Source organism: Chiloscyllium plagiosum, chromosome 10, assembly GCF_004010195.1.
Source record: "Chiloscyllium plagiosum isolate BGI_BamShark_2017 chromosome 10, ASM401019v2, whole genome shotgun sequence".
Classification (NCBI taxonomy): domain Eukaryota; kingdom Metazoa; phylum Chordata; class Chondrichthyes; order Orectolobiformes; family Hemiscylliidae; genus Chiloscyllium; species Chiloscyllium plagiosum.
In genome coordinates this window covers 79,039,013-79,055,318 of record NC_057719.1, presented here as the reverse complement: position 1 = coordinate 79,055,318, position 16,306 = coordinate 79,039,013, and the positions used below count along the sequence as shown (strand labels likewise).

Genomic DNA, 16,306 nt, shown 5'->3' with positions numbered 1-16,306 from the left:
CAGGGAGAAGTGGTTTAAGCAAATAATTCAGAAGCAGGCTATATAAAGGCCGAGTTAAGAGATGATCTCAGGTTTTTTAGCTGAGAGCTCAGGATGCACATCCTAACTTCCATTTACTGTCTGGGTGACCGACTGGGTAGTTTGACACATGTTTATAGAGACTAGGTATTGGAGTCAAGGGAATACAGAAAGAAACTCTTTGCTATTGTGAGTTGTTGGTTGTCTGTCTGTGTTTTGTATATTTAAAAACACCAGGTTATAGTCCAACAGATTTATTTGGAAGTACAAGCTTTCAGAGCGCTGTTCCTTTGTCAGGTGGCTAGTGGGGAAGGATCATAGGGCACAGAATTTACAGTAAAAAAAAATCAGTGTCATACAACTGATGCGATGTATTGGACAAACCTATATTGCTGTTATGTCTTTAATCGCTTAGAATGGGGATGCAGGTTTTGATTGACTGATATGTACAGAGGAGCCTTGATTATCCGAATATCAATTATCTGAATTTCGGATTATCCGAAGAAGATCTCAAGCTCCCACAAATATGTTACATCAAAGAGGTAGGTGTATTTGGATTACCTGTACTTGAAGAATATGTGAAAACGCTGGCAAAAACAAAGAAACCCAAGCAGCTCAAGCAGCAGCGACTGGATTTTTTTTTTAACGTAAGGGTTGGTTACACAGCCCTTTGCGAATGTAAGTGCTTTACTCCCGCCACGTTACCAGGCTGTTCATGAAAAAGATGGCGGAGAAAGTAAACATGTGCCCGAGGTGGTGCTTTGGTCTTTCTATCGTGACAGTGAGTTCAGCAGAAACTGACAAATGCTTGTGTGATTATAGAAGCTGTTTGGGAGCCTGCTCAATGCTGGGATTTCATTTATTTACATGATGGTAGGGTTTAGTCCTTCTCAGTTTAACCTGCAATTTGCAAAATGCAAAGATTAGTTTGTTTAAATAAGTGACTCATCAAAATTATAGGTTTTAAAGAAACTCTCTGTTAGAGCACAGCGTTAGAGCAGTATGGCCTCCCTTGTTTAAGGTCAAGTTGATTATCCAAATCATCATATACCCCAACGAAATACTGTCCACCCATCTTGTTCGGATAATTAAGATTCCTCTAAATCCCAGAACTCTTTCAAGTCGGAGTCCCGAGATAACTTAAGGTTTTATATATAAAAAAAAGTGACCTCTTCGCTCAGACAATGCATTAAAACTGAGGTCTCCCAACCTTGAGTCAGACCAGTTCTATTTCCACAGTAGTAATTCATAAAATATCACATGGACTGCCTATAGGTCATGTGGTTTTTGAACAAAATAGAATGTATCTGCAAATGCAAATTCATCCCATGGACTTTAATGGTCCTGCCCCTCTAGCTACTTGATGAAGAGGCTGCGCTCTGAAAGCTTGCACTTTCAAATAAACCTTCTGGAGTGAAGCCTGGTGTTGTGTGGTTTTTAACTTTGTCCAATACCGGCGCCTCCACATCATGTATTGTTTATGACCTGGAAACTGGGCCAGAGCCTGAGCTGAGGTTAAAGAATTTGATGGAAATGAGTGTTTGTGCATAGGTACCTGTATATGGTAGGGAAAGTGAAGATTGCTACAGAATATAGCACAGAGACTGCTTTTGCAAGCAAAGTTTTGAGCTCTCCCAGCAGAGAAAGCTTTCCCTTGTGGGTACATGGGTGCCTTAATGAGTTTCTCTTTAATACTTGGTGCACAGAGCTGACCTGGTGTTAAGCCAGGGGTGAGGGTGGGTAGTGGACCAATTGTATTTCTAAGCAGCACTGAAACCAATCCGGTTGGTGGAGTGGAACAGTCCACGCTGAGTGATGGCTGCGCAATGGTTAAGGTATTGCAGACCCCAGAATTGTATTGGCTACCTTTGATCCAACAGAGTACAATCCCAATCCCTTGGATACGGGTGCTGAACATCACAATCCTTTATGGTGGTACTTCCAAAAACATCTTCCCAGATTCTGAGGCTCAAATTATCATGTCCCCTGAGTGTTGGAGTGGGAAGGCTACTGTTAATCTGTTAGGACTTGGTCAGAGCTCCAAAGCTGCCTCAGAGCGTGCAACCTCCAAATTTCAGCTCCCACCCCACTTTAGAAAGCCTTGCTGTATGGAATCCAGTATGGAAGTCACTGCTTCAATTGAGTCCAGTTGTGTGTTCCCAGATCTGCGGTAATGTTTTCCATAAATATATTATTTCTGAAGGAGGAAGAAATCCCAGATCTGGAGATTGACATCGATGAACTGTTAGAAATCTCAGATGAAGACCAGCGTTCAAAACTCCAGGTAACCGCTTTCTGTTCTCATTGCTATTATTCTGATTTCAAATCATCTCAATTGCTTCAATCATTTTGCTGAGAATAGGTCTTCACCAAGATTTGGAAGAATGAGTGAGAACCTCACTGAAGCTGATTAAAATTCTGACAGGACCAGACAGAACAAAACACAGGATGTCCCCGATGACTAGGGAGTCCGGAACTGCCCCCAGAGGGTTGGGGGTGGGTGGGGAGTGGTTACAGTCTAGGATTATGGAATAGGCCATTTAAGACTGAGACTGGGAGAATTTTTTTCACCCAGAGAGAGTGGTGAGGAATTTTCTGCCATGGATAGTGAGTGAGGCCAAAACGTTGAATGTTTTCAAGATGGTGTTCGATATAGATCCAAGGGCTAAGGAGATTTTAGCGTGTGGGGAGAAAGCAGGAACAGGGTACTGAGTTGGCTGATGAGCATGTTGAATGAAAGAACAAGTTCTAAGGGCCAAATGGTCTACTCCTGCTCCTGTTTTCTGTGTTTCTAGCCCAAAAAAAGGGGAGTCTAGAAACCTCAGATCCCTGGAGCTGATTAAAGAGAGTGCATTTTTCCCAGTTCTTCTGAAGGCGCCCCTATTTTCTATGTTTGTAAGATCCCGTTAAAGAGAGACGGTCCCTTGATAGAATCTCCTGGCTATGATTTTATTAAAACGTACGTCCTCATGGTGGTCCCATAAAACTCTCAACTTTGTTGGTTAGGCTCTCGCTGCTCAATGGTGGCTGGAGGAACCACAATGCACTGCATTAATGAAACCACTCTATCACCCCATTAATAGATATAGGACTGCCTTTTCAGGAGAGTGGGTGGATCTGAGGAAAAGTAATGGGGCTTTTCTGCGCATCAGTTTCGAGATGCCATTCTTGGCATTGGAAATTTTGTGTGGGGGGAGGGGTCGCATTGTGGAACCCAACAGATTTGAGGTCCATGGGCATTTTCAGTTTTCACAGTCATCTCCCAGTTTCCCCTTGCAATAGGAGGCTTTCTTGCTTGCTGGGTGGAAATTGCAGCCAAAGACCATTCAGTGATCCTGCTCCCTATGGTAGTGGACTGGCTGCTTTTTCTGTGATTTTATTTTTGTTTTTCAAGAGGTGATGGCACCTCTCTGGGTGAAATGGCCCCCCTCCTCAGTTATTTACTTTGCACTGCAAGTGATGCTGGGAAGGCTCAGTCTGTTCTTTTTTAGCTTCAAGGCCCTGCCCACTGCCCTCCAATGGTCAGGAAAGTTGGCTCCGTGCCAATAAAAGGAACATCCTTTTGAAATTCTGAACAATCACTTCCTCCCACCTCTCTCCACCTCTAATTAGGAGGCTACTATCATGGTGAAACTACAGCGCAGTGTCTTGGCACCAGGTCCAGTTCCACATTTAGATTTGCCAGGGATCCCTTCATGGGTCTAGTGGTATCATCTGTTGCAGGCGGTTGGGGGTGAGGGAAATGCAAGGTGATCTATTACCTTTTATTGAAAGTGAAATCAAACAGCTGTGTATTCTGAGAGGAAATTGTAGATAGAGGGACACTTAGATTTACAAGATATTTGGACAGGTAAGTGTAGAGGCAAGGTTCAGAGGGAAATGGGCCAAGCCCAGGCAAGTGGGACCAGTTTAGTTGATTGGTATAGATGAGTTAAACTGAAGGGTCTGTTTCTGTGCTGTTTGACTCTGCGCTATAGTGACACCGTGGGATTATAGGTCGGGTAGGGGGATAATAACAATGGTGCACCTTTCTGATGCTGACCAGGTTTTAGGTCCTTGACATGTACGTCTCTTTAATTTCCGATCGGAGACCGAGAGAGTCATTAATGAGATGAGGCCAGAGAGAAATCAATGAGCTACTTTATTTCACAATGAGATGAACTGCACTTAGGAGCAGATGCACTTAATTTGCCTCATAAACAACCTTTGGTTAAGACATGAAATAAAGGGCGGGTTACACTTCACCTTATCCTGACTTATCCCATGCTTTCTTTAACTCTATTCAAGCCCATTGGAGTCCCCACAAGGGGGATTGGCCTTTGTTTAGAAAAAAAAGATATTATTCTTTACAGTCTGTGGGTGTCACTGTCTAGTCCAGTGTTTGTTGCACATCCTAATTACCCTGGAGAAGGTGATAGTGAGCTGCCTCCTTGAAATATGATCATATCTTCTGTGTCCTTTTCAAAATGGCATTGAATACAGTTCACGCAAGATAGGTTCACCCACAGTGCTGATGGGTTGGGGATTGCAGGATTTAGGCCCAGTGACAGTGAATGTGAATAGTAGGGTTCCAAGTCAGGATAGCGTGTGGTTTTAATGTGGTGTTACCATGCACCTCAATCATAGAATCCCTACAGTGTGGAAACAGGCCAATTGGCCCAACACGACCACACCGACCTTCTGAAGAGTGACCCACTCCCCTACTACTCTCCATTTCTCCTGACTAAAGCACCTAATCTACACATCCCTAAACACTTCACCATGGCCAATTCACCTAAACCACACATCCTAGACTGCGGAAGGAAACTGGAGGAAACCCACGCAGACACTGGGAGAATGCGCAAACTCCACACAGTCGCCCGAGGGTGGAATCGAACCTGGATCCCTGGTACTGTGAGACAGTAGTGCTAACCACTGAGCCAATGTGCTGCCCCATCTGCTGTCTTTGTCCTTCTAGGTGGTGGAAGCCTTGAGCCAGTAAGTTGCTGTTAAAGACTGCAGTGCATTTTGTAGATGGTGCACACTGTGCATCAGTGATGGAGAGGGTGAATGTTGAAGATGGCACATGTGCAAATCAAACAGTTGCCTTGTCCTGGTTGTATCAGCTTGTTGAGTGTTGGAACTGCACTCTCATCCTGTAGACATTTTGTATTTGTATGGTTGGTCCAATTCTGCTTTTGGTCAATGGTATACCTCGACTTCTCCAGCCCCACACCCCCAACCTCCAGGATGTTGATAATGGGCTATCAGTGATAGAAACACCATTTAATGTTAAGTATAGATCCTATAGTATTGGAGGCAGTCATTGCCTGGCACTAGTGTGTTGTGAATGTTGCTTGCTGCTTATCAGCCCAAACCTGAAAGTTTGTTCAGCTTTTACTGCATTTCGACACCAGCTGCTTCAGTATCTGAGGAGTAATGAAGAATACTGAATGTTTTGCAAACATCACTCCACATTCCTGCTTCAGACCTTATGATGAGGGACGGGCTTTGATGAAGCAGCTGAGGTCAGTTGGGCATGGGACATCACTTTATATGATGGTTTCCAGCATCTTGTGCCACTCAGGGTATGCTGCTAAAAAGATCAAAAAAGCCAGTCTGATTTTTTTTAATGTCTCTTTGTTGTTCCTTGCTTTAAATTGATGATTTTGATATCTTTATTTCCTCACAGGAGATGCTGCATGAATGTTGTAAACCCACAGACGTAAGTGAACCCACCTGATCTCAGTGACCTCTCTCTCACACAAGGTTACTTCACTTGCAGGCCCCTCAGAAAGGAGGGTTGTTCAGAGGTTTTAGTGGATCAGCTAGGTCATAGGGCTGGATATCACACTGGGTCACTAGATTAGGTGGATTAGCTGAACTGGTGGATGTGCTGCATTGGGTGGTTCAGGAGACTTGCAGCTTCTTTCCTGTTGATAGTTCATGTCGACTGAGTGCCTGAACATAAATCTGGCTGGGTAGTAGGATATTATGCTTGGAGCAATATGAGCATACTTAACCTTTTGTCACATTGCTGTATCCCTCTCAATTACAACAAATCACACAATCAAGATAGCTATCTGATAACTTCCCATTTACTGTTGAAATAATATTACTGGCTTCACATCTCTATAGTCAAGAGGATCACAGCCTGTATAACTGCTTCCTAAAGGAACAGAATCCAAAATTGGACTTTGGTTACACCATACCTGGATCACTGAGTTCTGAGCTCTGTTATTAGATAAATTTATATAAAGGAAAATGCAAAAACACTATTACCAGTAATAAGAGGGTACACCACGAGAAAATTGAAAAGATAATTCTGAATGAATCTTGAATGCTTTGTCGGGGTTTGATAAGGTAGATGTTTCTACTTGTTGAGGAACTAGGGAGTCTTTAGGATATTAAGATAGTCACTACAAAATTCAATGAAAAATTCAGGAGAAATATCAGGAGAAGTATTCAGGGTACTTAGAATGTAAATAGCATAGATGTATTTAAGGGGAAGCTCAATGAGCACGTGGGGAAGGACTAGATGAATAATCCGAGAGGGTTAGCTGAAATAAGGTAGGAGGCAGGTATGTTGAGTGGAAGGCCCTGTTTCTTTATTGCAAACGCTAAGCAATTCTGTGTAAGAAGTGAAACAGAGGAATCTTCTCCAGCTCTGGTGCAATGTGTGGAGCTAAAATGGAAATAAATGGAAAAAAGCAAACTGCCCCCAGTGGACATTTTATCAAAACGTAAAGCATTTTCAACTCCGGAATGTCAGTGCACATTATTAATGAGACCAAAATATGTAAAGTAACTACCCTGTGCCAACATACAGCACCCAATGAATTTAATACATCATCTCTCAATCTGCTCAATGCCTTTCAGTCCCTACTATCAATTTAATTCTGACAACATGAAAAGCTTAACATTAGAGGAACGTTTGAGGACCCTGGATCTATATTTGATGGAGTTTAGAAGGATGAAGGGTGACCTAATTGAAACTTACAGAATACTGAATGGCCTGGACAGAGTGGATGTTGGGAAGCTGTTTCCATTGGTAGAAGAGACTAGGACCCGAGGACACAGCCTTAGAGTAAAGGGAAGACCTTTTAGAACAGAGATAAGGAGAGACTTCTTCAGCCAGAGGGTGGTGAATCTATGGAATTCACCACAAAAAGAAAGCTGTGGAGGCTAGGGCATTGAGTATACTTAAGACTGAGATAGATAGGTTCTTGATTGTCAAGGGAAAGAGGTGGGAGAATGGTGTTGAAAAACGTATCAGTCATGATTTGAATGGCAGAGCAGACTCAATAGGGTGAATGGCCTAATTTCTCCTCCTATGTCTTTTGCTCTTAACATGATAACCTCCCTCTCAATTTTCCCCAGGTGGTCTGCTCCTTGTGTGGAAAGGCCTCCACTTTGGCTAGTTAATTCAGAATAATCAAATCCTCCAACCCTGGCAACATCCTTGTAAATCTTTTCTGAACCTTTTCAAGTTTCACAACATCTTTCCAATAGGAAGGAGACTAGAATTGCATGCAATATTCCAACAGTGGCCTAACCAATATCCTGTACAGGTAAAAACAATGACTGCAGATGCTGGAAACCAGATTCTGGATCAGTGGTGCTGGAAGAGCACAGCAATTCAGGCAGCATCCGTTTGCCTGTCCTCGGATGCTGCCTGAATTGCTGTGCTCTTCCAGCACCACTGATCCACAATATCCTGTACAGCCGCAACATGACCTCCCAACTCCTGTACTCCATACTCTGACCGATAAAGGAAAGCACCAAACGCCTTCTTCATTATCTTATCTACCAGTGACTCCACATTCAAGGAGCTATGAACCTGCATTCCAAGGTCTCTTTGTTCAGCAACACTCCCTAGGACCTTACCATTAAGTGTATAAGTCCTGCTAAGATTTGCTTTCCCAAAATGCAGCACTTCGCATTTATCTGAATTAAACTCCATCTGCCACTTCTCAGCCAATGCCCATCTGGTCCAGATCCTGTTGTAATCTGAGGTAACCCTCTTTGCTGTCCACCACATCTCCAATTTTGGTGTCATCTGCAAACTTACTAACTGTACCTCTTATGCTCGCATCCAAATCATTTATGTAAATGACAAAAAGTAGAGGACCCAGCACTGATCCTTGTGGCACTCCACTGGTCACAGGCCTCCAGTCTGAAAAACAGACCCTCTGCCACCACCCTCTGTCTTCTACCTTTGAGCCAGTTCTGTATCCAAATGGCTAGTTCTCCCTGTATTCCATGAAATCTAACCTTGCTAATCAGTCTCCCATGGGGAACCTTGTCGAATGCCTTACTGAAGTCCATATAGATCACATCTACTGCTCTGCCCTCATCAATCCTCTTTGTTCCTTCCTCAAAAAACTCAATCAAGTTTCTGAAACATGATTTACCATGCACAAAGCCATGTTGACTATCCCTAATCAGCCATTGCCTTTCCAAATACATGTACATCCTGTCCCTCAGGATTCCCTCCAACAACTTGCCCACCAACATCAGGCTCACTGGTCTGTAGTTCCCTGGCTTGTTCTTACCACCTTTCCTAAACAGTGGCACCATGTTAACAAACCTCCAGTCTTCCGGCAGCTCACCTGTGACTATCGATGATACAAATATCTCAGCAAGGGGCCCAGCAATCACTTCCCTAGCTTCCCACAGAGTTCTCGGGTACACCTGATCAGGTCCTGGGGATTTATCCACTTTTACCCATTTCAACACATCCAGCACTCCCTCCTCTGTAATCTGGACATTTTTCAAGATGTCACCATCTATTTCCATACAGTCTATATCTTCCATATCCTTTTCCACAGTAAATACTGATGCAAAGTATTCATTTAGTATCTCCCCCATTTTCTGTGGCTCCACACAAAGGCTGCCTTGCTGATCTTTGAGGGGCCGTATTCTCTCCCTAGTTACCCTTTTGTCCTTAATGTATTTGTAAAAACTCTTTGGATTCTCCTTAATTCTACTTGCCAAAGCTTTCTCATGTCCCCTTTTTGCCCTCCTGATATCCCTCAAGTATACTCCTACTTTCTTTATACTCTTCTAAGGATTCACTCGATCTATCCTGTCTATATCTTATATATGCTTCCTTCTTTTTCTTAACCAAACCCTCAATTTCTTTAGTCCTCCAGCATTCCCTATACTACCAGCCTTCCCTTTCACCCTGACAGGAATATACTTTCTCTGGGGTCTCATTATCTCATTTCTGAAGGCTTCCCATTTTCCAGCCTCCCCTTTACCTGTGAACATCTGCCTCCAATCAGCTTTTGAAAGTTCTTGCCTAATACTGTCAAAATTGGCCTTTCTCCAATTTAGAACTTCAACTTTTAGATCTGGTCTATCCTTTTCCATCACTATTTTAAATCTAATAGAAATATGGTTGCTGGCCCCAAAGTGCTCTCCCACTGACACCTCAGTCACCTGCCCTGCCTTATTTCCCAAGAGTAGATCAGGTTTTGCACCTTCTCTAGTCGGTACATCCACATACTGAATCAGAAAACTGTCTTGTATGCACTTAAGATATTCCTCTCCATCTAAATGTTGGACAATGTTTTAAGTTTTGCAAGCATGGGCTCATTAGATACCACCCTTACTTTGCTAATTACAAACAACTTAATGATTATGCAATTTCATAGCAGTCTACCAGTCTTTGGGAAGAACAGCCTACATATCCAACATCACACCTTATACAACATTATTCATCTGTATGACAGGCAGAATATATTTTTGGCTTGATTGCAGCATCTTCCTTACACCCTCATCTTGTTACTGCTGGACATTGCTATTCGTTTGAGCTACTTTATCCTCCAAGGTAATGTGAGATAGACTGGACACCTTTCAGAATTAAAAATGATAGCCTTTAAGGACCATTCATGAGTTTGCATGATATACAGCAAGAAATGATCTGATCAGAGCCACCATTATCCTGCAAGATTGCTTTGATACATCCTTTTTCTGTAGCCAGTTTGCATGAAAAACAAATCGCCTCGGTCCCATGTACAAGATTAACAATAAGACCAATCTTATTCCTCATTGAACTATTGGAATCCCAAACCATATATTAACAAGTGAAGATATGCTTGTGGTAGTCAGTGGTGGTGAACCCCCTGGAGTTCAATTTTGTCTCCTGATGGTCAAGTTTTTCCCCTGGATAGCTAACGATCGCACATTTTTTTGATGGCACTCCCAGGTGTTCCATATTTCAGAAGATGTGTTCCAAATGGTATGTCAGCAGTCAGGGAATGACCTACGTCTACCTCTGCTGAAGCTGCACAGGATACATTACATGGTAGTGATGAAGATTCTAATTTAAAGGAATGGTAATTCACTGATGGAATATTGAAGAATGGGAAGAAAAGGAGAAGAAGAATGACAAGCACAATGAGATGGTCATGGATTGATATTCATCATGAAGCAAGTCAAACACAAGAGCACATAGGTTAGTATGAGCTCTGATAAAAAATAAAATTTAACAGCCTCTCTCTAGTCCCAGGAACCCCACCTATGAAAAACATTGCAGCCTGTTTTGACTTGCAATTGTCACCCTCATCTGATTTTAGATTGATGATATTTACCTTTCTCCGGTTAGCAGGTTACTGAAATGCAACCAAATGTGCCTCCGTTAAATCAGGAAATGAGCAGGCTGAGTTGGCATGTGGTCATCTTTGAAATCTTTGCTATTTTAACTTGCCACAGTTCAGCTATTGTTTGGTCAGGGACTGTAACATGCTCACCTGTATTGCATTACATTTAGTGCATTCTAATTAATCGTTTTTTAAAAATAAGTTAACATTGACGACATTTTCTAAAGCTAAACTCTTATACAAAGTTTAATTCTTAGAACAGTGAAATGTAATCTACACAAAACAAACTTAAAGGATAATGTTAAGCATAATTTTTGAGCACCAAAACCTCAACTATTACATTCCCTGACAGTGCTACCAGACAGATGATAAGGAAATGTCATTCAACTGAATTAAGTTGACTGGCTATAAGTTTACATGACAAAATAAAATAGACCCTGAGGAATAATTATTTTCCAGCAAATTAAAAATGCAGCAGTTCATTTTGTTTTGTAAAAGTCAAATAGCACAGGGGTACCTTTTATGAGGATTTAAAGATATGACAGGAAATCAAGAATGAAAAGTGAATCAAATGCAGATGTAGGTAAATATCGCATAATCTTAAAACAATGCCAGTTGGGACCATTGACGTCAATGGAAATGGAAATTGGCTCAAGTGCATAATGGGTTGCTAATACACCAGCAATTTTGGCTGGTGCCCAAGATGAATTTCAAACCTTTTTATTCCAAGCATGGTTCTTGTTTAAGTTCATTTCTTGTGAACATTGGAGCTCCTTTCAATTACTCCCAGATTACTCAGCATCTCAAAATTTGGTCATAGTGTGAATCACCTCTCTCAAGATGATTAGTGGAGGGGTACATTGGAATGCAAATATTTTGAGTGATTTTTAATGGCCTTGTTTTTTTATTTAATTGAGCAGCTGTATTTTTAATATTCATTCCCACAGTCTCGTTTTATCCACAAGAGATTAACAGCTCATCATCAGCCAACCACAGACTGATCAAGATAAATACTTGTTATTATTTACATCTCGCAACTGAGTCTGAAAGTTTTCTTCCTTGGAAGATGATCGCATTAAACTTGGAAACCACTCCAAAAAATTCATTTCTTGTTAATTTGTCTGAAACATGAGTTTATATTATGGCAGGCTCGATAATAACCCAGGAATAAAAAATAATTGACAGAGGATACTAAATATCTTGGGCATTGTGAGATATAATGGTCAAAGATCCACAGATCCATTCTGCCTCAGCTCTCAAAAGTGTGAAATGCAACCTTTTCACACAGAGGGTGATGCGTGTATGGAATGAGCTGCCAGAAGAAGTGGTGGAGGCTGGTACAATTGCAACATTTAAGAGGCATTTGGATGGGTATATGAATAGGAAGGGTTTGGAGGGATATGGGCCGGGTGATGGCAGGTGGGACTAGATTGGGTTGGGATATCTGGGCGGCATGGACAGGTTGGACTGAAGGGTCTGTTTCCATGGTGTACATCTCTATGACGCTATAATCTATTCACCTTCCATTTTCTGAGTGACCTTACGTACAGACTTTGAGTAATGTAAACCATAACCCTAGGGCTCTGGTGGTACAGTGGTAATGTCCCTACCTCTCTGACAGAAGGCCTAGGTTTAAGTCCCAGCTGCTCTAGAAGTGGATAATAACATGCCTGAATGGTAGAAGGAAGCAGAGTTTTAGGGAAAGGTCAGCTTAGTAGAGAATTAAGGCTAATTTATCCTTTCTTGACGCAATCCTTTCTTGAATACTTAGTTACAGTCACTTGCCCACTGACATTGAGAGTTCCCAATGAGAAAGAAAAGCTTTAAGAATAAAACTTGTTTTCTTTGTTTACCCAACTCTGGTCTAGGATTTTATTAACGAGCTGCTACTTAGAATAAAAGGTCTTCGGAAAATGTCAGTCTCTCAGAAGAAGTGACGCGGACTTCTGCTATCAATGGAACAGAGTCACCAAGACGAAATGGAGTGTGTGGTCAGACCAGCCTTGCCCTGACCTATTTATGAAATAACACCCTTGTTTTGGTCAAAAAAGGGATCAACTGTGGGACTGAAATATGTGAAGCATGTCAGACTGTGGATCAAGTTCACTGATTTATAACCAGAAAATAGAGAATGAGCAGGATATGTTTGTGGCTATTTATGGATCATTTTTGTTAAAAATGTTAATAAAAGATGATGTGTACGTGTAATTTCTGCACTGCTGTTGCTGGAACAAAGGACATTTTAATCCTCTTACCACCTTTCAAACTGCCCAGGCCTCTTATTTGAGGGAATCTGTGCCAAAAGGAGCTTAAGCCCAACTCCAGCCCTCCACTCCCAGTGCAGTACTGGTGGATTGCTGTACTGGGGGAGGTACCATTTTTCAGGTGATATACTCGAAGGAGGCCCAGCCTACCCAGTTGGCTGGATGTTAAAAGATCCCATGCCTCTATTTCAAAAGGAAATAGCAGGAAGTATTGCATGTGCTCCTATTTATCGCAGCTACTAGTAAAAGTAAATTCCACGTCATTGTGGAATTGCTATTTGTGGGATCTTGCTTTGTAAACTGGCTGCTGTGTTTCTTTCATTGCTGCAGTGGCTCATTCCAAACATAGTTCATCGGCTGTACAGGGCTTTTTGGGCAGCCAGAGAGCGTATGAATTACTATCGAATTACCAGAAATGTAATCAATTACATGATTGTTGAAAGTCAGATCCGCGTGAGGGAGGAAATGTAGAACATTCAGGAACAGAGAGCTCTGACAAGTCAACCAACTGAAGATGGTGACCCTGCAGGAAGGCAGCAAATGCCTAACAGCAGGATTCTGGCAGTCAGTAAATTGACTAGTCCGCAGAGCAAGTTGGGAGACTGAGTTGGATTTCTGCCCTATGCTGTGGGAACAAATTTAATCCTTGACGGATGATTGGGTCCACAGCATTGCTGGAGCCAACTATGTGTGTTTGAAAAAAAATTATAAAGTCAGCCAAGATCTGACTTCACCTTCTGATCGTTACCCTGTGACACCCTGCCACCCTGACGTTTCTGATTTCTGCCAAGTTCCTATTTCAGCAGAAAGTCCTGCTCCTGTGTCCCAATCACAAATGCACCTCTCAGCTTGCTGGAGATCAAACGCTGGAGCCTGGTAACAGGAAGGCAAAACAGCTGAGAACAGGGACATGGCCTGGCATCATTCTATGTGGTGAGCTGGACTCAGTACCACATTATTGGAAGATAGCAGCTCACCTAGTGCAGGCTTACCCTACATTTCAAGTCTCAGATGGACACATTAGCGGTAAATGTCATGAGCTGGGTTTGTGTAACAGCTGGCATCTCTGTGGTCCAACTGTGAGGTTGAGGGTTAGGTGGAGGGCATTGTTCTGGATGTAATCACCCCTAACAGGTCATTCTGCTATAATGTGCGTTTGCTTAATGCAAAGTCGCTACAACCTGATGACGAATTGGGGACACTGTTTCTATAGCATGAACTTTTAAAGTGTGTACTGGTTATAACCTGATTCTAGTCCCATTAACAGTGGTGCTATTATGCAATTTTCTTATAATACGGATTGCACAAGAATGGAGCTAATGCATTATAGCAGAATTGACTGCACCTTGAGCGTATGCAACCGGGGAGAGAAAGTAGATTGGGTGATTGCCAGGTAAGGAAGGAGTCCCTTGAGTGTATCCCATTCTCTAACAGGTAGTCTGTTGTAAATAACCATGTGCTGGTGGCTACATTTGCTGATGACACAAAGATAGCAAGTTCAGTGGTGAAGAGGACGTAAGGAACCTACAAAGGGATGTGGGTGGACCAAGTGAGTGCGCAAAGATCTGGTGAATGGAGTCCAATGTGAGAAAGTGAACTCGCCCATTTTGGTAGAAAGAAATATTTTACCTAAATGACGAGAGTAAACCGGGATTTGATAGTCCCAGTGCATTAAACACAGACGTTTAGTAAATAGCTTTCCTGATTATTTGGTAAACCTAATAGAAATGTTATGTTTTATTGCAAGGGGAAATGAGGACAAAAGTAAGGAGGGTTTTGCTTCCATTACAGAGCACTAGTGAAACCACATTGGAGTACTGAATACAGTATCGATCACTGTACATAAAATCCCTATATTATGGAAGCAGGCCACTTGTCCCATCGAGTCCACATTGGCCATCTGAAGAGCATCCCGCCCAGATCCTCATCTCTCTCCATTTCCCCTGGCTAATCCACCTAGCTTGCATATCCCTAGACACTATGAACAATTTAGCATAGGCAATCTACCTTACCTGCACATCTTTGGACTGTGGGAGGATAGCCCCACATAGACATGGAGATAATGTGCAAAGTCCATACAAACAGTTACTTGAGGATGGAATAGAACCTGGATTCCTGTGCTACGAGGTACCGGTGCTAACTGCTGAGCCACCATGCTGCCCTATGCTGCTATGTACAGAGGAATGTTGGAAGCAGTTCAGAGAAGGTTCACTAGGATAATACCTATGATGAGTGGATTGCCTTGTGAAGAAAGTCTACACATGCTAGGCCTGTGTTTTCTGGAGCTTAGAATAGTAAGAGGTGACTTAACTGAAATAGCTAAGATCCTGAGGGAACTTGACCAGGTCAGTGTTGAAATGGTGTGCTCTCTAGTGCCAGAATCTGGAACTGAGAGCCATAGTTTAAAAAAGTAAGGGATTAGCCATTTAAAACAGAGATGAGGCTTATCGGTCTTTAGATTTCTCATCCTTAAAAGGAAATATTTTTAAGGCAGATGAAAGATTACTGGGGATGTGCAGGAATGTAGGGTTGAGGTTAAAATCAAAACCGCCATGATCTTATTGAACAGTGGAGCTGACAGGCCTACTGTTGTTCCTTGTTTGTATGTTCAATGATGCAGAGATTTCATTGAGGCTTTCAAAATCATGATGGATCAGGACAGAATAGATGGGGAGAAATTGTTCTCGTTGGCAGAATGTTTGAGAACCAAAGGGTATAAGATGAACAGCAAATGAGCCCAGTGATTTCATGAGAAAAACCTTTTCATGCATTGGTTCAGAACTGGAATGTTCTGCATGAGAGTGTGGTAGAGGTGTGGTATCGAAATGGACTTGAATAAACACGTGAAAGAAGTTTAAGTGACAGGGCTATGTGGAAAGGTCAAAGGAATGGGATGGGCCAAGTTGATCTTGCATAGAGTTGGCACAGACAAAATGGGCTGAATGGCCATCCATGCTATAATCATTCTATGACATTCCCCAGCTAGAAGGAGACATCAGGGGCCAATACAGATTAATGAATGCAGTGTTGGTGGGTCTGGAATTGGACTTGCTAATAGTCTGTATCGTAAAGAGATTTGGGAAGAAGAGTTTACGAAAGAAGGTTCAATGTGGCGAAGGAAGATGGAGGTATTCAGAAGTGGAATTTCAGCATTTCCATCATTATTCAGATGTTGTAAGTGGATTTAAGAGGGAATTATGTACCATTCTGGAGGCAGAGAGGAGAAGGAGCCTGGAGGAGAAGGCCAGTTGGCTGGGATTGACCTCAGACAATGTTGGTCCTAGTGAAACTTTCCTGTTTGTCACACTGGGAGGCCCTGGGGAAAGATGACATCCATTTTGGCTGTAAAATACACTTCAGTTTTGGTAGAGACTTCCAGATGTGAATGCCGCTCATCCGACTTTTAATGTTGAGCTAATTAGTTGGTAACATTTGAAC

The 16,306-nt window shown here is 42.3% G+C and overlaps 1 long non-coding RNA gene across 1 annotated transcript; it reads left to right on the top strand.

Annotated features, from left to right (window-relative positions):
* The first annotated feature begins 2,198 nt into the window (after positions 1 to 2,198).
* LOC122553808 lies at positions 2,199 to 14,795 on the top strand. Its single transcript, XR_006312853.1, has 3 exons — positions 2,199 to 2,302; positions 5,690 to 5,722; positions 12,473 to 14,795. It is a non-coding gene; the product is annotated as an uncharacterized LOC122553808 (long non-coding RNA).
* Positions 14,796 to 16,306: the final 1,511 nt, after the last annotated feature.